This window comes from Neoarius graeffei, chromosome 19 (genome assembly GCF_027579695.1).
Source record: "Neoarius graeffei isolate fNeoGra1 chromosome 19, fNeoGra1.pri, whole genome shotgun sequence".
Classification (NCBI taxonomy): domain Eukaryota; kingdom Metazoa; phylum Chordata; class Actinopteri; order Siluriformes; family Ariidae; genus Neoarius; species Neoarius graeffei.
The window spans coordinates 9719314-9746359 of record NC_083587.1 but is presented as its reverse complement, the minus strand read 5'-3'; the positions used below and the strand labels follow the sequence as shown (position 1 = coordinate 9746359).

At 44.1% G+C, this 27046-nt stretch overlaps 1 pseudogene; it reads right to left on the bottom strand.

Annotated features, from left to right (window-relative positions):
• Positions 1-935: 935 nt before the first annotated feature.
• Positions 936-13175, bottom strand: LOC132867745 (protein tyrosine phosphatase type IVA 2-like; annotated as a pseudogene).
• Positions 13176-27046: the final 13871 nt, after the last annotated feature.

Genomic DNA, 27046 nt, shown 5'->3' with positions numbered 1-27046 from the left:
TCAGAATGAAGGATTTCTCCTTCCAAGTGGTGAGACACTTGTGTCACTAGATGATGTCATGAGAGCAATGAAGTGATGAAATGCACAGAAACAAGATCATTTACACTCTCAACTCTAGAATGTCATGTTTTACCAATTGTCACATCAGCCATTTTGAAGAACATTTTTGATTTCTCATCCTAAAGCCTCAAAAACACTTTGTTTACACTTGTCTGAAACGTTCTGTTTTTTTCCTATGCTTCATTTCCACTACACCTGCTGCAATTTGTCATTTATTCAGAACATAAAGGTCTGAGAGAGAAATAGGTTGGATACAAAGCGCAGGGAGAAGAAACAAATCATTGGCACCCTTATTTTATTTTGATATCTCTATCAATCAGCAGCAAGAGATAATCCAGGAAATGATTCATTCCTTTCACACATTACTGTCCTGGAGGTGTAACCTGGAACCTTTTTGTATTTATCACAGTTGTGGATGTCGCGCTACAGATATTTTTGTGCTCACGTAACCTTACTGAAATTACAGCTTTTACATCACAAGCATCAACTGAAATCATTAAAATGATCTGGGACATTTTTAAAAACATGACTTAAAAAAATTAATTTACTTAATCAAATAAACAAACAAAAAACCCTGTAAAAGGACACAGTCAGGCTTTTCTGTTGGAAGCCTAACTCAATATGAACTGCTCGGCTGTAACTGCTCACTCAGTCACTGTGCACACATTGTGCTGTACTTTGTGTACTCAAACACTTAGCCACTTATTTTTTTTTTTTAAAAATCATATGCTAGTTACAGGGACACTGAATCTTCTGTGTGCTTGGCACAATAATGTAGCAAGAAAAAAAAAAGAAAGAACAAACAAACAACTATCCCAAGTACATTTCCTTCACTATAACAATCATCACAATAATAATCCTTCTTCCTCTGGGTTCTACTGAACGCAGCAGTTTTGACCATTGGCATCTTTGAAGCGCAGACGCATCTTGGGTTTGTATTTTTCGAGGTACAAGAGCTGTCTGGAGTTGAAGGCTCCACGCCGCTTCCTAAAATACAGCGGGAAGACACACTTTAAAGCACATTGTACTGGTGAAAACAAGCTGCAACGTCATTATCACAGGAAGTCGTCACTGTAACGTGTGACTTACTGTCAAATGAACTGAACTGCATCCTCGTGCATCATCCCACATTCGATTAATGCGATGGCCACCAACACAGGAGTTCTGCACAGACAAATAGGACATCCGAGGGAGATGAAAACCATCGTGCTCTACTGCCAGAGAACAGCAATTTTCTTGAATTTCATCTCTTTTCTACAAGTTGGATCATTTGGCTCAGAGTCAACTCCTGGCACTCAAATGACTCATTGGAATCCCCCCCATACACACACCGTATGGCTGAAATCGCTTCATTAAACCAGGTGCTTTCAATCATATCTGCAAAGGCCCAGTGTGGCTGCAGGCTTTCATTACAGCCAAACTGGAGGCACACTGACTGGAGCTAGTTGATTAATCAAGTGAAATCAGGCTCTTAACTCTAACCCTGGCTCCTGCTTGGTTGGAATGAAAGCCTACAGCCACACCAGCCCACTGCATTAAACATACTCTATATGAGAGAATAACAAAAATGCAGTACAAATTAATAAGTCCCCTGACTTCCCTGGGGCCTCCTCCTGGGGGGACATGCCTGGAACACCTCTCCAGGGAGGCGTCCAGGAGGCATCCGAAAGAGATGCCCGAGCCACCTCAGCTGATTCCTCTCGATGTGGAGGAGCAGCGGCTCTACTCCGAGCTCCTCCCGAGTGACTGTGCTTCTCACCCTATCTCTAAGGGAGCGCCCAGCCACCCTGCGAAGGAAACTCATTTCGGCCGCTTGTATCCGCCATCTTGTTCTTTCGGTCATTACCCAAAGCTCATGACCATAGGTGAGAGTCGGAACGTAGATCGACTGGTAAATCGAGAGCTTTGCCTTTTGGCTCAGCTCCTTCACCACAACGGACTGGTAAAGCGACTGGATCACTGCGGAGGCTGCACCGATCCGCCTGTCAACCTCACATTCTATCCTTCCCTCACTTGTGAACAAGATACTTAAACTCCTCCACTTGAGGCAGGACTTCTCCACCAACCTGGAGAGGGCAAGCCACCCTTTTCCGGTCAAGAACCATGGCCTCGGACTTGGAGGTGCTGATTCTCATCCCAGCCGCTTCACACTCGGCTGCAAACCGCCCCAGTGCATGCTGAAGGTCCTGGTTTGAAGAAGCCAACAGGACAACATCATCCGCAAAAAGCAGAGATGAAATCCTGTGGTTCCCAAACAGGATTCCCTCCGGCCCCTGGCTGCGCCTAGAAATTCTGTCCATAAAAATTATGAACAGAACCGGTGACAAAGGGCAGCCCTGCGGGAGTCCAACATGCACTGGGAACATGTCTGCCTTACTGCCGGGAATGCGAACCAGACTCCTGCTCTGTTTGTACAGGGACCGGACAGCCCTTAGCAAAGAGCCCCGAACCCCATACTCCCGAAGCACCCCCCACAGAATACCACAAGGGACATGGTCGAATGCCTTCTCCAGATCAACAAAGCACATGTGGACTGGTTGGGCAAACTCCCATGAATTGGAGCACACTCTCCGGTCCCCTTTCTTAAAAAGAGGGACCACCACCCCAGAGGCACTGTCCCCGACCGTCATGCGATGTTGCAGAGGCGTGTCAGCCAAGACAGCCCCACCACATCCAGAGACTTGAGATACTCAGGGCAGATCTCATCCACCCCCGGTGCCTTGCCACCAAGGTGCTTGCAAACCACCTCAGTGACTTCGGCTTGGGTAATGAACAAGTCCACCTCTGAGTCCTCAGCCTCCACCTCCTCAATGGAAGACATGATGGTGGGATTAAGGAGTATTAAGAAGTAAAGTATTCCTTCCACCGCCCGACAATGTCCCCAGTCGAGGTCAACAGCTCCCCACCCACACTGTAAACAGTGTTGGCAGAGTACTGCTTCCCCCTCCTGAGGCACCAGATGGTTTGCCAGAATTTCTTCAAGGCCAACCGATAGTCCTTCTCCATGGCCTCCCCGAACTCCTCCCAGTTCCGAGTTTTTGCCTCCGCAACTGCCCGAGCTGCGGCACGCCTGGCCTGCCGATACCGGTCAGCTGCCTCAGGAGTCCCGGAGGTCAACATGGCCCGATAGGACTCCTTCTTCAGCTTGACGGCATCCCTTACTTCTGGTGTCCACCACCAGGTTCGGGGATTGCCGCCACGACAGGCACCAGAGACCTTGCGGCCACAGCTCCCAACAGCTGCATCTACAATGGAGGTAGAGAACATGGTCCACTCAGACTCAATGTCCCCCGCCTCCCTTGGAAGCTGGGAGAAGCTCTCCCGGAGGTGGGAGTTAAAGACCTCCCCGACAGAGTGCTCAGCCAGATGTTCCCAGCAGACCCTCACCATACGTTTGGGCCTGCCAGGTCTGTCCGGCTTCCTTCTCCGCCAGCGGATCCAACTCACCACCAGGTGGTGATCAGTTGACAGCTCAGCCCCTCTCTTCACCTGAGTGTCCAAGACATAGGGCCATAGTTCAGATGAAACGACAACAAAGTCGATTATCGACCTCCGACCTAAGGTGTCCTGGTGCCACGTGCACTTATGGACACCCCTATGCTCAAACATGGTGTTCGTTATGGACAAACCGTGACTAGCACAGAAGTCCAATAACAAAACACCACTCAGGTTCAGATCGGGGAGGCCGTTCTTCCCAACCACGCCCCTCCAGGTGTCACTGTCGTCGCCCACTTGATTGATTATTCTCCATAAGGGTTTTGGTGAACTGCTCTTGGTCTGGCCTGTCATCTAGGACCTGTCTGCCTTGGGAGACCCTAACAGGGGTGTAATGCCCCCGACAACATAGCTCCTAGGATCATTCAAGCACACAAACCCCTCCACCACAATAAGGTGGCAGTTCTAGGAGGGGTTGATTGTACATTGATGGATAATATTATTTCACAATAATGAACCCAGAACATTTTCATTTACCATGTCCAAGTGTGTGGACCTTTCAAGTGAGTAAAGTAAGAGATGAGATTACTACTATGAGATGAGGGAAAGGGGCGGGATTATTGGAGAGATCAAAACACAGATACTACAACTGTCAACCATTCTAGATTTAGATGTCAATTGGATCAGACTGCTCTTTCAGCACATTTTCGTGAGACAATTTGTACTAGTGTATTGTACAAAACATGTATAAAGGTTAGCAGGTCTGACCTAATCGATAAACGAGCAAGGCACTACAGGATACAATAAATACAGTAAAGACATATTTAGCATCAACTAGTGAATACCAAGTAGTCTGACAGGACTCACCGGCCCAGTCCTGCGACACAGTGCACTGCAATACAGCAGCCTGGTTCTTCTTTAAATTTACACTTAAAGGTTTAACCAGTCGTCCACGATTTGATCAGAGGGGGAGCAGCCATCATCGAAAGGCCAGTCCTTTATTTAAAAAAATAAAATAAAAATTTGTTCATGTCAGATGATTTTACCCAGAACAAGTTGAGCAAAAATAACTCACTGCAATTATTATTATTATTATTAAGTGAGGGAAGGATTGTTTAAGGCTGCTGTAACTGAAAGCAGTTGGAGACTAAAGTTAGAGTAAGATGGCGGCACGCACACATGCAGCGGCTCCTCTCTGTCCCGACAGAATGGTGTTTTCGTATTTTAAAACAGTGTGTATCTGTTCGTCTTTGTCGCGTCCATTAGTCTCAAGGCGCACATACCCCCGTGAGTTTCTGCTCGACATCCGCAGAACTTTATTCACGGATATAAATCCAGCGGACGCGGAAGCACTACGCGGCTACGGTTTGCTCCGGAGGCCTGCTCAAGCACCGACCCCCACTCCTGCATTCAGCCTGCAGTGGAAGCGCCACAGGCGGAACATGCGGAAGCAGAAGACAGCCAAACGCAGAGGTGTCCGAGCTAGGCTAGTGGCTAGCCCTCACCGGCCGGCTATCCCTACCATGACTCTGGCCAACGTACGCTCACTGGACAACAAGCTGGATTATGTCCGCCTGCTCCGCTCATCTTTTAAGTCTGTGAGTGTTGTGTCCTTGTGTTTGTGGAAACATGGCTTAACGACAGCATCCCGGACTGTGCCATTCAGCTAGCCCGGCTAACATGCTACCGGTCAGACAGAGTGCTAGTCGAAGGGGGGAAGACTCACGGCAGAGGACTCTGTGTTTACATCAGTGATGCCTGGTGCCGTGATGCTGTTGTGGTCTGCAAACATTGCTCACCACTGGTGGAGTTTATGATTATTAAGTGCCGGCCATTCTACCTGCCGAGGGAATTTACAGCCATATTGCTGGTAGCATTATACATCCCTCCCGGTTCCAATAACAACAGGAGTGAAGCACTGAATGAACTCTATCAGCACATCAGTGAGCAGCAGACAGCCCACCCAGATGCTTTCCTCATCCTGGCTGGGGATTTCAATCATGCAAACCCCAAAAGCGTGTTTCCAAAACTCTATGGACATATCAACTTTCCTACACGTGGAAACAATACTCTGGACAATGTTTACACCATGCATAAAGATGCCTACAAAGCCCTACTCCTCCCCCACCTTGGGGCCTTAAGGCCAATTTATGCTGACAACCCAGTCCTCGCAGACAGTGTCGCAGACAGTGTCTGCGTAGCCCCCCCACCTTTGCAGACGCTCTGCACGCACCTCCCAAAAATTGTGACCACCGCAGAAGCCTCGCAGACAGCGCCGCAGACAAGAGGGCTCTGATTGGTCCACCCTACCCGCTGTACACGCACTTCCGCTTCCCTACTTTCCCGGTTTGTTTTGTTTTCACGACCGGCATTTTTAAAAACACGAGCGAAGATGGAGCAGCATGAAGAGCGGTTGATCGAGGAAGTACGAACATCTATACAACTCCAGTTCTAGTCATTAAGTAACGGAAGGATAAACACTCCACTAACCACACCCACCAACTACTCCTAGCGACTTCGCGCCCCCTTGCGTTGTGCTGGTGAATAACATCGCGCACGCCTATTCCCCCGCTCAACAATAAATTACAACTGTCTGCGAAAAGCTATCTGCGAAAGCCTTGTCGCAAGAGCATGCAGAGGCCTTCAGATCACTCCACTGTTATGCTAATGCCAGCATACAGGCTGCTGGTTAAAGTCACCAAACCAGCTAAAAAGCAGATACGTGTGTGGCCAGAGGGGTCCTCAGAGGCACTCCAGGACTGTTTTTCCACCACTGACTGGAGGCGGCCACCTACAACAACAACACGGATCTCCAGGAATACACGGAGACTGTCACTGCCAACATGAGGAAGTGCATGGACGACGTTACGGTCACTAGAACTGTCTCCATTCAGGCCAATCAGAAGCCATGGCTGACAGGGGAAGTCTATAGGCTTCTGTGGGCTCAGAATGCCGCCTTCAGAGCTGGGGACGAGGTGGGCCTGAGGACAGCTAGGGCCAACCTGTCACGAGGCATCAGGGTGGCCAAGAGACAGCATTCCAGGCACATTGCTGACCATTTCAATGACAGCAGAGACACCAGGAACCTGTGGCGGGGGATTCAGTCCATCACAGACTACAAGCCCTCGCCACAGACCTGTGACAACTCCACGTCTCTGCTGAATCAGTTGAACGACTTCTTCGCTCACTTTGAGGCAGACAACAGCACCACGGCACAGAAGACCCCACCACCTCCCGGCGACCAGGTGTTGACGCTGTCCCCAGACAGTGTGAGAAGAGCTCTCAGGACGACAAATGAATGGAAAGCCCCAGGTCCTGATAACATTCCTGGTCGTGTCCTGAGAGACTGTGCCGAGGAGCTCACAGATGTCTTTACAGACATCTTCAACATCTCATTGAGCCAGGCTGTTGTCCCCACATGCCTCAAAACCACTACCATCATCCCGGTCCCGAAGAAGCCGTCTCACTCCTGCTTCAATGACTACCGCCCTGTCGCACTCACTCCCATCCTCATGAAGTGCTTCGAGCGGCTAGTCATGCAGCATATCAAGTCTGCCCTCCCCCCCGCCCTGGATCCTTTCCAGTTTGCATATCAGTCCAACAGTTCGACCGATGACGCCATCTCCACTGCCCTCCACTCAGCCCTCACCCACCTGGAGACAAAAGACTCGTATGTCAGAATGCTGTTCATAGACTTTAGCTCAGCATTCAACACAATCATTCCTCAGCAGCTCATTCACAAACTGGACCAGCTGGGACTCAACACCTCCCTGTGCAACTGGCTGCTGGACTTCCTGACAGGAAGACCACAGTCTGTACGGGTCGGCAGCAACTCCTCCAGCACCATCACACTAAACACGGGGGCCCCCCAAGGATGTGTGCTAAGCCCCCTCCTCTTCACTTTGCTGACCCACGACTGCACACAAACATCCAGCTCAAATCTCTTCATTAAGTTTGCGGATGACACGACTGTGGTGGGTCTCATCAATAATGGCGATGAGACAATCTACAGGAGTGAGGTGAGCCGCTTGGCCATGTGGTGCAAGGACAACAATCTCCGTCTGAATGTGGAGAAGACGAAGGAGATTGTTGTGGACTTCAGGAGAGAGCACACCCAGCACGCTCTACTAACTATTGACTATAGTGGAGAGGGTGAGCAGCACCAAGTTTCTGGGTGTGCACATCTCTGAAGACCTGTCCTGGAACAACAACACCGCATCACTGGCCAAAAAAGCCCAACAGCGTCTGTACTTCCTCCGCAAACTGAGGAGCACAAGAGTCCCGGCCCCCATCATGCACACATTCTACAGAGGCACCATCGAGAGCATCCTGACCAGCTGCATCACCGTGTGGTACGGCGCCTGCACCGTGTCCTACTGCAAGACTCTACAGTGCATCATGAGAGCAGCTGAGAGGATCATTGGTGTCCCTCTCCCTTCTCTTATGGATATTTATAACTCCCGCCTCACCCGCAAAGCCATCAGGATTGCAGGTGACCCCACCCACCCACCCATCTCACAGCCTCTTCAGCCTGCTGCCGTCGGGAGGAGACTGCGGAGTCTCCGGGCCAAAACCAGCAGGCTCAAGAACAGTTTCTTTCACCAGGCGTTCAGGAGGCTCAACTCCCTCCCTGTTCTGCCCCTCCTCCCCCCTCTGCCCCCTGCCACAGATTCTGCTTGCACACCCCTCTGCCCCCCCTTCAGCATCTGACATGTCATCCTCACAGTTTCCCCCCCAACACACACACATCTCATCGTTCATTAACACACTGAACTCAGGGACCGCACATCTCACTTTACCTCACTCATTTGCACTATTCCGCACTACCTCACCTTAACAGCTGCTAGTTTGTTTATACTGCTTATTTCATGTTTACCTCAAGTGCCTTTGACTGTTTGGTTATTTGTACCAATTTATGTGTGTGGGTGTATATGAGTGTTTAGTCTAGTTCATATCTAGAGTGTTTATACTGTTTATATTGTCTGAGTGTTTAGTCTGTCTTGTTCTTATCTAGTGTTTATACTGTTTATTTATACTGTTTGATTGTTTAGTCTATGTCTAGTTCCTATCTAGAGTGTTTATACTGTTTATATTGTCTGAGTGTTTAGTCTGTCTTGTTCTTATCTAGTGTTTATACTGTTTATTTATACTGTTTGATTGTTTAGTCTATGTCTAGTTCCTATCTAGAATGTTTATACTGTTTATATTGTCTGAGTGTTTAGTCTGTCTTGTTCTTATCTAGTGTTTATACTGTTTATTTATACTGTTTGATTGTTTAGTCTATGTCTAGTTCCTATCTAGAGTGTTTATACTGTTTATTGTTTTTTTTTTAATTATTCTATTTTTATTTATTGCATTGCCAGTTTGCACCATGGGTCAGAGAGGACTGATATTTCATCTGTGCCATATGTCGAGCATGTATAGCATATTTGACAATAAAGTTGACTTGACTTGGCTAATGACCAAAACTAAATTTATCTCAAGGACATTCCACAACATTAAATGCAACTATAAATGGATAAAAAGTGTCACTCTCTATGAAACAGGAGAAGAAAAAAAATTGTATGCATCTGTAATTTGCTGTGGTATCAGAGGAATGAAAATAATCAATTTCAGTTGTAATTCAGTCTCACATTGGGCTGCATCACATCATCCCATCGATGATTATGTTCCTACACCAATGCAACATGTTGCTGTTTTATATCCCTTACATAATATTCAATCATGTTATTTTTGTGCATAAATGTACAGACATAAGGTATAGAGTTGTTAAAGTACACTTGTTAAATACAGTGCAGTGTTAAAAAATAAAATCACAACACTATGTATATAAAGGATGTGTGTGCATAAACAATAATAAAAGGATGTGTGCATACATAAACAATACATTTTAGCCTATTTAATATACCAATTTTAAAGGAGTGCAGAAGAATAGTTGCTAGTAGGGATGCACCGAAATTAAAATTCTTGTCCGAAACCGAAAATGAAGAAACCAAGGCCGAAAACCGAAACACCGAAATAAATTATTATGCCAATTATTAGTACCATTGCATTCATGACTATGACTGTGTACTAACCTCACTAAAATCAAGGCATTGCAATTGCATAAATTAATATTAATGCTTCAAAGAATAAATCAATTACAAAATTATGAAAATATTTATTAACACTGACATTACAACAATGCACAATATAAAACAAAATTAAAAATAAAATGTTTAACTTGACCCCACTCAGGTGTACATTAAATAATAATACAGGCCTATAACTGACTGGCCTGCTGAAAGATTGTAAAATTAAATATGTTCTCTCATAAAAACACAGTGCATTTTAAAAATTTCTTTGTAGGACTACTACAACAAAGTGCATTCAGAACAAGTGCAACTGCTGAAAGATATAACAATATTTTTTCTGTAGGCCTACAACATAATAGTGTATCAAAACAAAGATTGCCATAGCCCATGTGTTAACTGTAGGCCTTTAACAACAACAAATGGACCAAGAATTGCAGATGTGCAAAGTGGAAAACAAATAGCCTATTTAAACACTAGACACAAGCCCGTTCTACTTCTTGAGGTAAAGTGGCAGGTTTTTCTTGATGAAGAGTAGCTTCTCTGCTTTATCACAGTGAAGTCTGTTCCTCTTCTCATTGAGAACATGAGCTGCAGCACTGAACAGTCTCTCGCTGTCAGTGCTTGTGCATGGAGCAGACAAGTACTTGCATGCCATCTTTGGCAGGTCAGAAAAGCGACCTTGGTTATTTCTCCAGTAGGCAAGAGGGTTATCACTTCTGGGGATGGGGACTTCAGACAGATAACCATCTAACTGTTGAGCGGTTGAGCTTGTCGTCTGCCTGACATTTGAGAAAGATGAGAGATTTTATTTAAATAGGGCTAGTGCATAAATAAACATTTTTGTCAAATAAAAAAAAAAATTCTAGCTGACAAAAAGTCATCTGATAGTCACATATATGGTAAGTCAGAACAGTATAGCCTACCTGTTGTTTGAGGCACTCTCTTGCAGGATCTCACTGAACATATCAGACAACGAGGGTGCATGCCCCTCATCTGGTGCAGAGAGACGAGTCCTTTTTTCTGCGCTCTGCTCTCCCTCTCCTGTGCTGTGCGTCTCCAAGTGGGTTCTCTGCATCCATCGTGGCCTGGATCATTTCTCGTGCGCGCTGCTTTATTTCCACATCCAAGTAATGATCTTTATAACGCGGATCAAGTACAGTCGCGATGAAGTGCAAAGGGTCCGAATAGATCTCAGTGAAACGTGTGCTGAAAGACTCTAAGAGTGTAGTTTTCATTGTTTTCACTCCATGGTCCGTTTCAACCTCTTTGCTTAGAAGACGCTTTAGTGCTGCAATTAAAGGAATAACGTCTGCTACAGATGCATCAGATGAGCTGATCTCTTTAGTTAGCTGCTGAAAGGGGGCAAGAAGAAGGAGAATGTTCTCTATTAAGACCCACTGGTGTGAAGTGAATGTCGCGGGGAGCTCGTGATCTGCACTGTATGCAGCCAAGACCCGCTTTTGCGCAAGGAGGCTTTCCAACATGTAATAAGTGCTGTTCCACCGTGTACTCACATCTTGTTGGAACCGTTTTATTGGTGTTCCAAACTGATCTTGCATAGACTGTAAGCGGGAATAGGCCAGCTGAGAATGTTTAAAGTGGCCAACAATTCTTCTGCCTATAACCAATACTTCTTTTATGCTGCGCTGAGACAAAAGTCCCTCGTTCACAACCAGATGTAGTGTGTGGGCCATGCACCATATTCCTTTCAGCTGGCTTTCTTCGATTGCTTTTGCCATATTTCTTGCATTGTCACTGACTATGGCATGCACTTTAGATCGTTCGATATGCCAGGTGTCGAACGTATTGGCGAATGCATCAGAAATGGCTGCTGCTGTATGTGACCCTCTAAACTCTTGTGAATGGAGCAGAATCTTTTGCAGCTTGAAATCTGTGTCGATCCACTGTGTGGTCAGACTGAGCATACTGGTGAGGCTGACGTCTGAGCTCCATATGTCTGTCGTGAAACTGATTGCTGAAATATCTGCAGCTATAAGCTCATGGACGTAAGTTGCAACAACATTAAACAGCTCAGGTAAACACACGTTTGAGAAAGGTCGTCTGCTCGGCATGGCATAACGGGGCTCAATGTGCTCGATCAGCCTACGAAATCCCACATCCTCTACGACAGAGAATGGCTGATCATCTAAGGCAATGAATTCCATAATTTTTTGTGTAATGCCCTTTGCCTTGGCACCATCACTGGAAAACTTTCTTGCCTTTTCAAATACGTCCGCCACAGATGGAGTGGGCGTGCTCGGAGGGATTTTCCTTTTCTGTGCCGCCGCCTTCTCATATTCAGAATGGCGATCGGGATGTTTGGATTTCAGGTGATAAATCAAACCCGACGTGGAGAAACACTTTGCAGATTCACCCCCTCTTGAAATTGCAGCGTTACATGTTTTGCAAATCGCTATCCGTGGGTCTGTCTCAGATATATTGAAATACGTCCACACCGCAGACATGTTGGCCCCTATCCAGACAAGCGCATGCTGGCCATGGCTTTTGTTTGTCACTACATCCTGTTTCGGCCATGTTGTTTCGGTGATAAAAGTCTTTCGGCTGAAAACCGAAAATGCACTTTTGGGCCATTTTTGGCCGAAAATTTTCGGTGGCTGAATTTTCAGTGCGTTCCTGGTTGCTAGTAAATAAACGTTTGGGTTTGAATCCCATCAGTTCTGTTTTGTGCTCAGATGTGGGCAGGTTTGGTCCCACGACATCACTTTGGATAACTAGATAGAACTCGATGCCAACGGCGTCAATGGGGATGCCTCCGCCTGGTAGACTACACTGCCTTATTAAAGTTGTGATTTGGGGATGGACATTTGACCTCACAGTAATCTTGACCTGGTGAAATTATTTGTATTAGCCTTGGAGATATTGTGTTCACAAGGTTTTCGGACAGACATTTGACCTCATAGTGACCTTGACCTTAGACCTTTTGATCTCAAAATCTAATCAGTTCATGTTTGTCCCAAAGCGCACAAATGGTGAAAGTTTGGTGAAATTCCTCTCATTAGCCTTTGAGATATTGTGTTCACAAGGTTTCAGGACGAACGCACGGACGGACACACGGACAACCCGAAAACATAATGCCTCCTGCACCTTAAGGTGGCGGAGGCATAAAAAGCATGTGTACAAAGACTCCATGTTAGCAGTGTGTGGGAAATTCTTACCAAAACTTGAATGCCTTCGTTTTCCACCGGTGCTTTGTTGTAGGTGGCTTCACACACCCGAACCAGTGTCTGCACCCCAAAAGAATCCAGATAAACATCAGCCAACTAATTACGCTGCTTTCACAGTTTGGGTTTTTATTCAAACACACATTTCATGTACATCTCCTTTAAAGCGAGCTGCCTTCTGTGAGGGGTTTGTTTATTAAATCCTGACCCTCCTGATCAGGTTGCAAGATGGAGGAAAGTGATACAAACAAAAATGGAGGCCCAAATAGTGGTGGAAAATCTGACTTTTTTTTTGGATTCTCTGTAGTTCATATCTGAGTGATCCTACCTCAGTAAACTTGGGCAGTAGTGAATTGGTGGGATTGTGGGTAACCAGAAACCTCATACCCTCGTACGTGATTTCAACAGGAGCAGGACGATTCATCTTGACACGTGGGTGAAGGTTGGTTTATGAAATAAAAATGTTTCACAGTGCGATTACAATGAGTTTAGGTCAAACCTCAAATTTAAACTGATATTCAAAAAATAAGCTAAAAAAGGCTTAAAATTTCCAAGATAAAAAAAGAAAAAAGGCAGGGCTAATTTTCAGCTGTTGTTAAATTCTATTTAACCCATTCAGGAGAAAAAGGGATGATTATTTGGCGCTTGAGGAAAGGGTGTAAAAAAAAAAAAAATCGGCTTGTCAGTGCCTCAGTTGGCTCAGACCGAGTCATATGCGTGAACTTTGGGCAAAAACAGCCTCGACCCCTTAGCTCACAAGGTAGGACAGTAAAAGTGTGGCGTTATCTTCATGTAGCACGCCAACTTTTCACTTATCCACGATGACCAGGTGCTGTGCTTGGCAGAACTCTCCACTCACAAACGCCATAAATGTGCAGCCTACATGTGAGGAGTGGAGGGGGAGGGAAAAAAAACAAGTCAGCAAGAGGGGTTGACAACATGACAGAAGTATAATACGATTATTCCCAAAGGTATTTCTATATGTATCATGATATACAAATTTGGTTGGAGGAAGAAAAAAAAAAAAAAAACACCTTTCCTGCAAAACTAATGTTGCATTTAAAAGATACTTTCTCATCTCATCTCATTATCTCTAGCCGCTCTATCCTGTTCTACAGGGTCGCAGGCAAGCTGGAGCCTATCCCAGCTGACTACAGGCGAAAGAATGAGAAAGGAAAAGAAAGGAGAAAAGGAAGCAAAATGAAGCAGCAATAAAGGAAAAGAATGGAAGGAAAAGAGGAAAGAAGAGTAAGGAAGGATGGAAGGAAGGGAACTGTGGACTAAAGTACTAAAGGGAAGGGCAGGGAAAAGAAGGAAGGAAAGGGAAGAGAAAGTGAGAGAAAAATAAAGGAAAAGAATGGAAGGAAAAGAAGAGAAAGGAATGAAGGGGTGGAAAAAAGGAATGAAGCAAACAGAAAAATAAACATTAGGTAAGAAGTAACAGGGATTATGTTAATGCAGAAATTGTCCATTTTATGGACAAATTTATTAAAACAAAAAAAAGCAGCATGTTCAGAATTTTATACGTCCCAGGATGTGGGGTTCCTACTTGAAGGATTTTTACTGATTGCCTTGGCAAATCTGTTAGATTATGTTGTTTAATAAACAAAGCAAAAGTGAACAGAGCAAAAAGGTCACAGCATCATGGTCACTTTCACGTGACATCATCGCAACTGTGGCTTTGTTTACGTGGCCATGTTGCCTGGTGAGCTTTGTGTTTACCAACGACCAACACAAGTGTACACGAGTGAGTGTAAGCCCAATTCAATAAACATACAGATAAACTTTTAGGACATCCATCTAAAAGAACAATGCCGGAGAGCTGTAGTGCTTTTGGATGCAATAACAGACGTGGAGATAAGCCTGGTTTAACTTTTCACTGCTTCCTGGCGAACTCAGAAAGACAACAAAAATGGCGAGCTGCAGTTAAACAGGAAGACTCAAGCCTCAACACAAGGCATTGCCCGAATGCCCGATTTGCCCAACCAAGACGTTCGGGCAGAAATATTTTATCGAGTTAGGCCTGTTCGGGCACACCTATGGTCGGCTTCTTTAAGCACAAAAAATGATTTGAGAGAGTATATTACAAAAAACAAGATGTATTACCCAGCATCCTCACCTCCCCTGTGATTGCCAACAGTGATTCAGATTGGCTCGCTTCAGGCGCATTTGTGCTTTTCATCACAGAACAACAAGACAAGCAAAGATGTCTGGCGTCTATTGTCCAAAGAAAACTACAGCTAAAAAAGACGTACTACCGGATTTCTTGGATAATCTTAGTCAGAAAGAAGCGAAGGATAGATGTACGCAGAAGTTTATTAGCAGTTCTGATCCATACAAAATTCCTCAAAATGACTGGCGTGACGGTGCAGATTTGTGACCTAGCGTTAGCATTCGCTACATGTTGGAATATACCTTCCTTTTCCTGAAAAGTCCCGACACAGAAGAAGTTATTAAATAAATAACCCTACAAAAGCAAGAAAACCTTTGTGTAAAGACTTTTTCCTCAGACATCATCTTTTGGGAACAGAATGTTGCAAAAGCCAAACCATTTACTCTCGAAGGGCTCCGACCTGAACTGTGGGCTAGATGGTATTCCTGCCACTCCACGTCTCAACAACTCCACAAACATCTAGTTACAGAGCTATCTGCGCTCTATCATTTATAGATTGATGCTTATTATTGTTAAAACAATATCTGAAATGTTATTTGTAAAATAAAAAAAAAATCTCGTGCTAGACTTTCAAACAAAGATTTTATTTTAATTTTATCTAATAGTGGATGGAACAATAATTACAAATGCTTACAGAATCAGTACTTTCCAGTTGTAGCTGTAGTTATATAGTAACTATAAATCACCCCTGTAATAAATACAGGGATGAGAATGAAAAATATTAAAAAAGTCTGAAAAAAGCCGGGGGTTTAGGGGCCACAGGCACCCAGCGGGGCCCAGGGGCAGAGCCCCAGTGGGGGCCCAGGGGGCGAAGCCCCTGGGAACTAATGATTTTTGGCTTTTTTTTTTAACCCCAAAACCATTAATTTTATCAGCAAAAAGTTGCAATTTATTTGGAAATAAATTCCCTTTCTTGGTGGACTAACAGGTGAAAATGATTAATATGGTACAAGAGACTTGTTTTTAATTGATTCACATTTGATGATTTCAAATAAATCAATGCACCTTTTAATATAAACAAGAGCTCTACAGTATTATATTTCTGCACTTTTGCTATTCATGTCTTTGTTAACATGTGGACAGGGTATCTGCACATTTTTCAAGTACAAATTTAAAGACTTTTAAGACCTTTTCAAGACCTCTAAATGGAAAACTTAAGACTGTACCATGGCAAAGAAAATGATAAATACGACAACTTAAAACTGTTTTCTGCAATAGTTTTTTTTTTTTTTTACTAACTAAGAAGAATGCACACAATTCGTGAACAACAGGGTGCATCAATGGCAACTGTTAGACGTGCAAACAGCTGAAGCAAAGTCATGTGTTTTGGGCCTGCAGAACTACTGTAGCAGCAAGGAGAAGACTGGTGTTTATTGGAGAAAACACCATGAATCATTTCAAAAACGAAAACAATAAACGGCAAGTAGAACCAGCTGAACAACCTTAGCCGGCATTATTTCAATCCCCAAAGATTATCTTTGATGTGTGATTTTGTGTCCAACGGCAAAATCAGTCCGAGTGTCGTACAGTATACAGCTGGCTGAGGAAGTTCTCAACTATCTTCTGCATTATAGCAGGTAACAGCATAAACCTGTTTATGCAGTCATACAATCATCAGAGCGTTACATTAAACACAGAAAAACAACTGTCACTAGGGCTGTGCGATATGGGAAAAAATGAATATCCCGATACATTTTCTCCATTTCACGATATACGATATATATCTCGATATATTTAAATCTCCTCTAAAGGACCCCATGAAATCTAACTTTTACTCTTTACTGTTTTCACTATAATCCCTGCAGATTAAATAACATTTTTGGGATAACTTTACAGGTGGTTTTCAACAACACATTTTAAATGTTCATGTTGGTGATTAATCACAATTGAGTTGAAATAAGACTATTTTTATTCAACAAAGATGTTGCACGAACTGCAAAAACAATCTTGAAAATTGCAACAAAGGGGCAATACAATACAGAGCTGCTCAGAGCTCAAATCAATAAAGTGCAAGCTTAACACTGAGAAAGACATTTAGCCTAAATAAGAAAAGTGCACATTCATTAAATTATTTAAAAAAAATAGATCTCCAAGCTATTAACCTGACTACTGAGAACCACTGGAACATTCACAATAGAGAGAGAGAGAGAGAGAGAGAGAGATTGAGGGAGAGAAGAGAGAGATCTGCAAAACATCATTTTTCTCTTTGCACACTTTTGAACTGAATGTTTTCTGGCTCTGCCTCTCAGATGTGTATAATTCCGGCATTGCCTTCTCTGTAAAATGTCTGCGACCAGGCAACTCATATTTGGGATCGAGTGTGTTTAGTAATTTTTGGAAACCTGGTTTTTCCACTACACTAACTGGGATCATGTCTTCGGCAATGACGTTAGTGACTGCATCCGTTATAGCTCTCCATCTCTGACTCGTTTTCTCATATGGGGTGGCTTTGGAGAACGAGGCCGCTATGGCCATTTGTTTAGCTTGTGTGGGGGTTTTAGCTCGTGGGCAAGTATTCATACTGTACCGGGTGAGTTTCAGGTGATGGAACATATTTGTAGTGCTGCTGCCTTTCATGATGACAGGTTTTTTTGTTTTTTTTTTGCACACTTTACAAACTGGCATTTGCTGTTCCACATCCTCCTCGCGATATCCAAAAAATGCCAGTTGACTGACCCCTTACTAGTTCTTTTAGGAAGTAATTTGTCGCTGAAATTGACTGAGCTTACACGGTAGCCTATGCAACACCAGCGATTGCACGAACTGAGACAGCGCTGTAAACCGGAACCAGGAAATCTTCCCGCCGGCAGTGTTGCCAGATACTGCTAACGTTTTCCAGCTCAAAATATGTTCAAAACCCGCCAAAATTCACTTAAAACCGCCCAATCTGGCAACACAACTGAAACTAGAAAATCTTCCCGGAAGTTCCTTTCAGCACCGAGATGTCGCCCGGGATTGGTTGGCGAGTGCGTGACGTTATTGTTTTCTTTACCCTTAGGCAGCCTCTCACGTTACTGCCTGAGGGACAGGGAGAAAACCACCGGAAAAGGTTTTAAACAAACACGAAACAAACGCAAGTCGGAAGATGACCATAAAATACTCGATAGTTACGACATCATAATTTTATGTATCGCACACAGAATTTTTGCGATATATCGAGTATATTCGATATATCGCACAGCCCTAACGGTTACCTTTCATAACCATTATCTCATCTCATTATCTGTAGCCGCTTTATCCTGTTCTACAGGGTCACAGGCAAGCTGGAGCCTATCCCAGCTGACTACAGGTGAAAGGCGGGGTACACCCTGGACAAGTCGCCAGGTCATCACAGGGCTGACACAGACACAGACAACCATTCACACTCACATTCACACCTACGGTCAATTTAGAGTCACCAGTTAACCTAACCTGCATGTCTTTGGACTGTGGGGGAAACCGGAGCACCCGGAGGAAACCCACGCGGACACGGGGAGAACATGCAAACTCCACACAGAAAGGCCCTCGCCAGCCACGGGGCTCGAACCCGGACCTTCTTGCTGTGAGGCGACAGCGCTAACCACTACACCACCGTGCTGCCTCATAACCATTATTATCAATATTAATCAGTGTGTTGTAATAACTGTAAACTAATTATCATCAGTGCAATTGTTATATCAATGTTCATTATTCAAAAATAATCAGTAATTATCTATAATCGATGAATAATTGTTTGTATTACTACTACTACTACTAATAATAATAATAATAATAATAACTACTTTTTTAATAATTTAAAAAAAGAGCTCAATTTTATAGCATTTTAATTACTACTTAATTAATAAGCAGTGATTATCAAAATGTAATTTAATAATTAAGTAGTAATTATTATCAACTACTACTTAATTATACTAATAATTAATAAGTAGTGATTATTAAAATGCTATAAAATTGAATTACAAGCTTAGTTAAAATTATTATTAAAAAGTAGTAATTATTATTATTATCATTAGTAGTAGTAGTGGTGATACAAACAATTCATGGATTATAATAATTTGTTTTTAATAGTGAACATTGATAACAATTGTACTGATAACATTAACAAGTATTACTAGTAGTATTACTGTTTATTATTATTATTATTATTATTATTAGTAGTAGTAGTAGTAGTGGTGATACAAACAATTCATGGATTATAATAATTTGTTTTTAATAGTGAACATTGATAACAATTGTACTGATAACATTAACAAGTATTACTAGTAGTATTACTGTTTATTATTATTATTATTATTATTAGTAGTAGTAGTAGTGCAGTTATTTTATATCAATGTTCACTATTTTAAAAAATTATCTATAATCCATGAGTATTTGTTTGTATTCTACCAATTACTACTGTTTAATAATTATTTGTAATAATTTTTAATAACTTAATTTTATGACATTTAATAATCCCTAGTACTTAATCACTAATTCATAAGTAGTAATGATTAATAATCAATAATAATTACTATTACTACTAATTATTATTAGTGGTTGTTAATATTATTCTTATTATATTAAAAACACTGCTGTAGACGATAAGTAATAAAACTAAAAATCCTTTTGTACAAATTATTTATAATGTACTACATTTAGAATTATTGTATTTTCTGTAGTTCTTTTTAATTGAGTTTTGAAATAAAAGGTTTATATATTTACATTAAACTTAGTACAATAAACAATGTTAATTATGTAAAAAAAAATGATGCTAATCATTATTATTATTAGTATTATGTCCTATAAGTCCCATTTTCCACCTGACTCTTGTGCGCATGTGCGAACCCCCCTGCGTTTCACTCCGGAGTGCTTGACCTCTAACACGCGCGCGCCTCGTGTCCGTGAAAAGCCAGTTTCCAAGTCCGCCATGTCCCCAGCGCTGCGTTATCGTCTTTAAACACATTTGTGCAATCCAGCACTTTTTATCGCAAACGATTCTTCTCCTTATTCTGGGGGTATTTGTTATCCCCCAACCACTTGTCGTTAAACAGACATCTTCCCATAATTATCAACACTTTCTAGCGCCCGCGTAAGCTACCCGAGCATCTCTCACTCTTCACAACCACCACACCGCACCATACCACACTTCCTCCAGTAGCCTACTAGCGTTAGTTCTTGATCTACGGAATGCACAGAACACACAGAACCAATGCTGCCCTCAAAAGGTACGCTGGTCACTTTTAAAATTATGATTAAAAAAAAAAAAATACCCCAAACCGGATGGAGACATTTCACTCGTTCGGTCCAATATTAAATTTAATACCTCCCTTTCGAAAGTTCCAGTCATTCCAAACAATTTAAGACGTTTTTAGGCCTTGAAAACCAAAAGTTGTATTTAAGACTTTTTAAGAACCCACGGGAACCCTGTGTGGATATCAATGTAAATGAACGAATATATAATTTTTTAAATATATAAAAATACCTTACCAAATGGAGACTGGGCTGCTTTCTCTGAAGTTCTTTTCATAATAGTGATAAGGTTACACTACTTTTCACAATACAATATTATTCACATGATCAGCTACTGATATCAGAGGATTTACAGTGGAAGTGTGGCCATCTGTGCTTTTCACCAGTGGTTGATGTATATGGGATGCGCTGCTACTATCACTAGTCTGAAGTGATGCTGGTAACTGGTAGTTTGTCCTCAGAAGTTTCAGTTTGTCCCAGGGTTCCTACAGATATTTTATGTTGAATTTACTACCTTTTTACTACCTTCACAATTTTTTTTACTACCACAGCGACAATTTGGATTTGGACATTTTCTCACAATTTAACAAGGTAATCTTTGAGTGTATATGTGTTAGTCCAAGTGAATGTGCTACATATAAGTTAGTGACAACTCTACCCAAAGAGTTGGATTGATGAGACAAGACAGAAAGAAAATCTGAACGTACCAGTAGTATAACTCTTTCCCTTTGGACGCATAATAGAACCTCCCATTGCTAGGGCTACACATGGAGTAATGCATATTTGCATAAAAGAAAACAAACTTCCACATACAAGTTATAATTTTATTGAACTGTGAAACTGTGGCCCATAACCTCTTAACAGGTACACAGATTTGCACTAAACCTTGTGTGTCAACACTTCACATTAGGTACAAGATCTGATTACATTTTGTCGGCCAACACTTTCAAGATGGCCAACATTTTGTTTGTGGAATAATCTTTTGAACAGGTGAACAGATTTGCACAAAAAATCTTATGTGCTTAGGTACATCAACTCATTACATTTAGATCAGGTCAAATGGCAAACACGAACCCCCCCCCACACACACACAAAGCGCACACACACATAACCCAAGCCCTATTTTGGCAGTCTCTCAACACATTGCCTAGTTTGCTTAAGATAGTCATTTGCACCAGTCCTGTAGTCGTGAAGGCCCGTGGGCAGAGTCAACACCTTCCTCCCAGAGATCAGTGTTTTAGAGGGTTAATCTTAATCATTTGAACAGTTCAACAGATTTGCTCATCACATTTTGGATGCCTCAAATGGCGCGCACCCCGCGCCAGGCGCGCGCGCACCCGCACCAGGCGCGCGCACCCGCACACAATGCATTCCATGTGCCTCGATCAACTTTTCAATGAACGCCTCTCGCCGATTGCCATCTACCGCCTTTAGCCAGTCTTTAAAATCAGGTTCCTCCAGCCAGAGGTCTGAAAATTTGCATTTCCCCATTGTTTAATTCTCGTGCAGATGTCGCCAGTCGGGTCAACAGATAGATTCGACTAGAGCCGTATAAACAAAGTCAGTCTCGTACTAAACAATCTCTGGTATAAATTTATACTGGATTCGACCGTTATTGGAATTCAATGCGCATGCGCCACCAACTCCTCACTGCGGTCCTCCTCAATACATAAAAATAAATTCGCCCAAATGTAGTAATTTATGGATATTATGGCATGCAGGTTAATTAAACGAATTAGAAAACACATAGGCCCAGTTGGATGGGGGTCAAAAAAATTTACTACCACGTCAGATTACGTTTACTACCTTTTACTACTTTTTACTGGCCATAATTTAGCCTATTTTAATTAACTACCTTTTAAAACCCCGCAGGAACCCTGTGTCCAAAATGATATCATCAGTCTCATATGAAATTTATGTTCTTTGTGGATATACAATAATCCTTTAAAATGAAGTGCAAACCAGAAAAAAGTTCTATCATATAATTCTCTTAAGCTTTCTTCTGATGTTATCATTAGGGTTGCCACCTGTGTCTGACAAAAATCCTGGACATTTCGACCATCCAATCGACCTTTTTGCTTGTAAGCAACGGCGCCCTTCACACATCTAAATCAAGACAAAAATTGCCCTTCTACGCTGAAATTGTATTGCTCTAATTAGTAAAAATGACACACTTGCTAGTTATTTGTTTAGTTAATTGCTTTACATAATATAGCAGGTCTTTCAGGACATTCAGTGTCCCGGATTTTTTTTTTTTTTTCCGGGACAGACCATGAAAATCTGGGACAATCAGGAAAAACCGGGACAGGTGGCAACACTAGTTATCATGGTAGCAGGAGGTCTTGCATATTAAGCAGGCAACATTCAACATCACTTATTTCCCTTTCAACTGTTGTGTGTATGAACTAGGTTTTACCTGGACAGGATGTTGTGTAATGTAATAAATATACCATCTGGTCAATTTGAAGATCAAGATGGTGATTTTGAATTAAAGAACAGGCATGTACAATTGGCATTACATATTGGAATTTTTTTTTTAAATTAAAAACTATAAGTTCATCTCGGCCTAAAAAATTTGGGCAGACGCTCCCGCACGGCACATGCCAGCAATTTCCCCCCGTCCCCCTATGAAATGAGCAATAAGTAGGAGAGTTATGCATGGTATCATACTGTGGCAGCGGGGGCGTGGTCAAGCGTCGGTTTGTGAACGGAGGGCAGAGTCAGGGAAGGTAAGTGGCAGAATCACTACACCTGATGTTAGTTAACCTGTGTTTGTATGTCTTCCCCAGTGACTGCGCCCTATAAAAGGAGAGAGAGAGAGCAGAGGAAGGGAGCTCTCTCCCCAACCAGACGACTTGTGTGTGCATGCGTGTGTGGCTGGGAGAGTGTAAAAGAAAAGTGCAAATAAAGAGTTTTTGGAACTCCGTTCTGGCCTGCCGTACTTCTGTGCTCCACCCACCCGCTCTAATTCTACAGTGGTGCCTAAACCCGGGATTCGGAGCACAGAGGAGAACAGCCCCATGGAGTCCTCCCCCTTCGCGGACCTGATCCATGCCCTCGCCACGGCCCAACAGAGCCAGCACCAGGCGCTGGTCGCCCTCCGGAAGGAGCAGGAGCAAAGGTTCGAGGCCCTGGTGCTGGCGCAGCAGGAAGATCGTCAGGCGTTCCGGCACCTCCTCGCGTCGGCGGGGTCCACCACCTCCACAGGCCCTCCTCACCTCACCCTAATGAAGATGGGCCCGCACGACGACCCCAAGGCCTTCCTCGCTCTTTGAGCAAGCAGCAGAGGCCTGGGGCTGGCCGGTGGAACAGCGCACAGCACGCCTCCTCCCCCTGCTAATGGGCAAGGTGCAGCTGGCCGCAAGCAGCAGAGGCCTGGGGCTGGCCGGTAGAACAGTGCACAGCGCGCCTCCTCCCCCTGCTAATGGGCAAGGTGCAGCTGGCCGCGCTACAGCTCCCCGCCGACAGCCAGCTGGTCTACACAGACCTCCGCTGGGCCGTCCTCCAGCGTGTAGGGCGCACCCCGGAAAACAACGTCAGCGCTTCTGCGCTCTGCACCTAGAGGAGGTCGGCCGGCCGTTCACATTTAGCCAGCAACTCCAGGACGCCTGCCGGCAGTGGCTGAGGGCTGACAACTGTGACGCTGAGGGAATCGTCTATTTGGTGGTACTGGAACAGTTCATCACCCGACTTCCCGAAGGAACCGCGGAGTGGGTCCAGTGCCATCGCCCGGCGTCCCTGGATCAGGCCATCGAGCTGGCGGAGGACCATTTGGCGGCTGTTCCGATGGCAGGACAGCATGTCTCCTCTTCTCCCCCCTCTCTCTCTCTCCCCCCTCCCCTTCTGTTCCTCGCCCCGTTCCCCCACCACGGAGGCAGGGGCCGGCTCCACCCCAGCCGGCCCGCCGCACCCATGGTGCCCTCCCATTTCCCACTTCCGTGTCTGTCTCTCCCCCCCCGGTGAGTGAGCCCCAGAATGCCAGTGCAGAGAGACAGCGAGCCAGGGCCGGTTTGCTGGCGCTGCGGGGAGCCGGGGCACCTCCAGCATCAGTGCTTGGCAATGGAGGTGGGCGAGGTGGTCCAGATCCCCGATGCGCCAGGGACCGCCCTCGATCGGGCCGGAGCATATTGCATACCAGTGAGTATCCAAGGGGATACGTATCAGGCTTTGGTGGACTCTGGCTGTAATCAGACCTCAATCCACCAAAGCCTGGTGCAAGACGAGGCATTGGGGACAGCACAATTGGTGAAGGTGTTGTGTGTGCACGGGGATGTTCACAACTGCCCTTTAGTGTCGGTCCACATTCTAATTTGAGGGGAGAAATTTAGTGTAAAGGTGGCGGTTAATCCTCGCCTTACCCACTCGATACTGTAATTTTGGGGACTGATTGGCTGGGATTTCGGGAATTAATGACTCATTTAGTGAAGAGTGGGGCCTGCCATAGTTCAGCAAGGGGAGGTCCCGGTGTGGCACTGGCGGGAGCAGCTGTCACAGAGCCGTCTATGTCATCACCGTGTCAGAGTGAGGAGCAGCAGGCTCCTCCTCCCTCTCTCGGGGAATCCCTCGCGGATTTCCCATTAGAGCAGTTGCGAGACGAGACTCTGCGGCATGTGTTTGACCAAGTGAGAGTAATCGATGGTCAAACGCTCCAGCCAAACGCCACCCTGTCCTTCCCCTATTTTTCCATAAGGAGCCGATCACACAGCTTTTGATCCCCAAGAGCCACTGGGAATTTATATTCCAGGCAGCTCACTTTAATCCCATGGCTGGACACTTGGGGCAGGATAAGACACTAGCCCGTATAATGGCCCGGTTCTATTGGCTAGGGATTTGCGGCGATGTCCGTAGGTGGTGTACGGCGTGCCGCAAATGCCAGTTAGTAAATCCAGCGGCCTTTCCAAAAGCGCCTTTGCGCCGTCTGCCATTAATCGAGACCCTGTTCGAAAGAATTGGGATGGATCTCATCGGGCCATTAGATCGGTCAACATGAGGGTATTGCTTTATTTTAGTTCTGGTGGACTATGTAACGCGATATCCGGAAGCAGTGCCTCTTTGCAATATCTCAGCACGTAGTATTGCGGAAGCACTCTTCCGCGTCATCTCCCGAGTTGGAATCCCTAAAGAGATTCTGACTGATCAAGGCACTACATTTATGTCACGCGCACTGCGCGACCTGTATGGGTCACTGGGGAAGACACACAAACAGGTTAACTAACATCAGGTGTAGTGATTCTGCCACTTACCTTCCCTGACTCCGCCCTCCGTTCACAGACTGACGCCTGACCACGCCCACGCTGCCACACATACCTAAAATGAAAATGAAAAATTGAACAGGCAAAATAATTTTTGACCTACCTTTGTGTTTTTTTAGTGTGTATGTGAAGTTCAATAGTCCTTACCCCTCTACTAGCGTAGTTTATCATGTCAGAACACAATGAGTAAAGTACTTTTCCTGGGACATCTATTTTCCGTATGTGATCACTGAGCTTCGTTGTGACAGTCTGCTCATCGATCTCAACATTCAGTGTTCTTTCTAACCAAGCCCATCGAAAATGGTTCTTTATCCCTGCACCTTTATCAATCTCCCTCGCTCGATCCTCTTCTTTCTTATCTAGGACTTTTGCCATTGTCGATATGCTAAAACATCCCGCTTGAATACATGGGTCTTTCCGATGTTACCAATACGTATCGTCAAACAGTGTGTACAGTCAGTGAACGGAGATTGCAAGCCACGCGTGGAGAGCATGCGCACTTGTGTTTATACACTGCACGCGATGGAATTTCCCGAAAATTCGACCGCAAATAAGTCGAACATTGTCGCAAAAGTGAATGTTAATTACAACATGTCAAAAGTCTCGAGTGTGTTAACCCGGAGCCCACCAAGAATCAAGACGTTTTATGGTGATCACAGATCGTTAACCATACCCCCTCCGAAAATTTCTCAACGGATTTACATCGATCTCAAAAACGATCATTTTGGTCTGAAAAAAATCGGAACTCTGAAAATTCTCATCCCTGGACTGATAATTACGGCTAGTCTTCCCAAGCTTTCAATGTAGAAGCAAATTTGAGTCAAGGGCCCACAGGGGCCCAGGCCACATTTTCATGCATTCTCTCTGTATGACGGCCACTAAACCAAATACCAGGTTGCATGGGAGAATGAATTTCCATGGATAAGCACATTTTCGGTTATACAATATTCAGGCATGAGATTTTTCAGCTCAAAATCTGATTTCAGACTTCCCTTTCATTGTTGTTATATTAAAATTCAACACAAGAGTATTACTTCAGATTTTTCACTCTGAGCTCTCTCACGCCTGATACAGGAATCCCATAACCTTTAGTAACTGAGAGAACAAAATCAACAATTCAAAAACTCTTTAATTGTATAAATCTGAAACGGTTTGCAGTTAACTGGGATCCCCGGTTTTTATCGTTTCAGCCGCGCATCAGACCCTCGGCCAGCTGAACATGTCCTTCACGCGCTTTTCTCCCCCAGAAATGTTTTGAAAAGTATAATTTTCTTACCTTTCATTCTCTTGACAAACAAGCATGCACTCATGTAAGTATAACGTTATAATCAGTTTCTTACCTCTTTTAAGTCCATTACATGCACGGTGAAGTTTCCCTGTATTTCCATTTGTCTTGACTCCGTGTAAACTTCCGCCTCCTCATTAAGCGTGTATTGCTTCCGCCCAGCACCTGGGAAGACATCGCGCTCTCCAAATCTCGCGAGATTACAATATACCTAGCTTTTAAAGGGAGAGTGCTCTGGCATCTCATGGGGGAGAAAAGTGCGTGAACGACATTTTCAATTGGTCGAGGGTCTGTAAATGGAGGGCGGCGTCACCTCCATTTAAAATGACAACAATATGTTATAGATAGATCATAAGCCTACAATAAGTCTAATTACT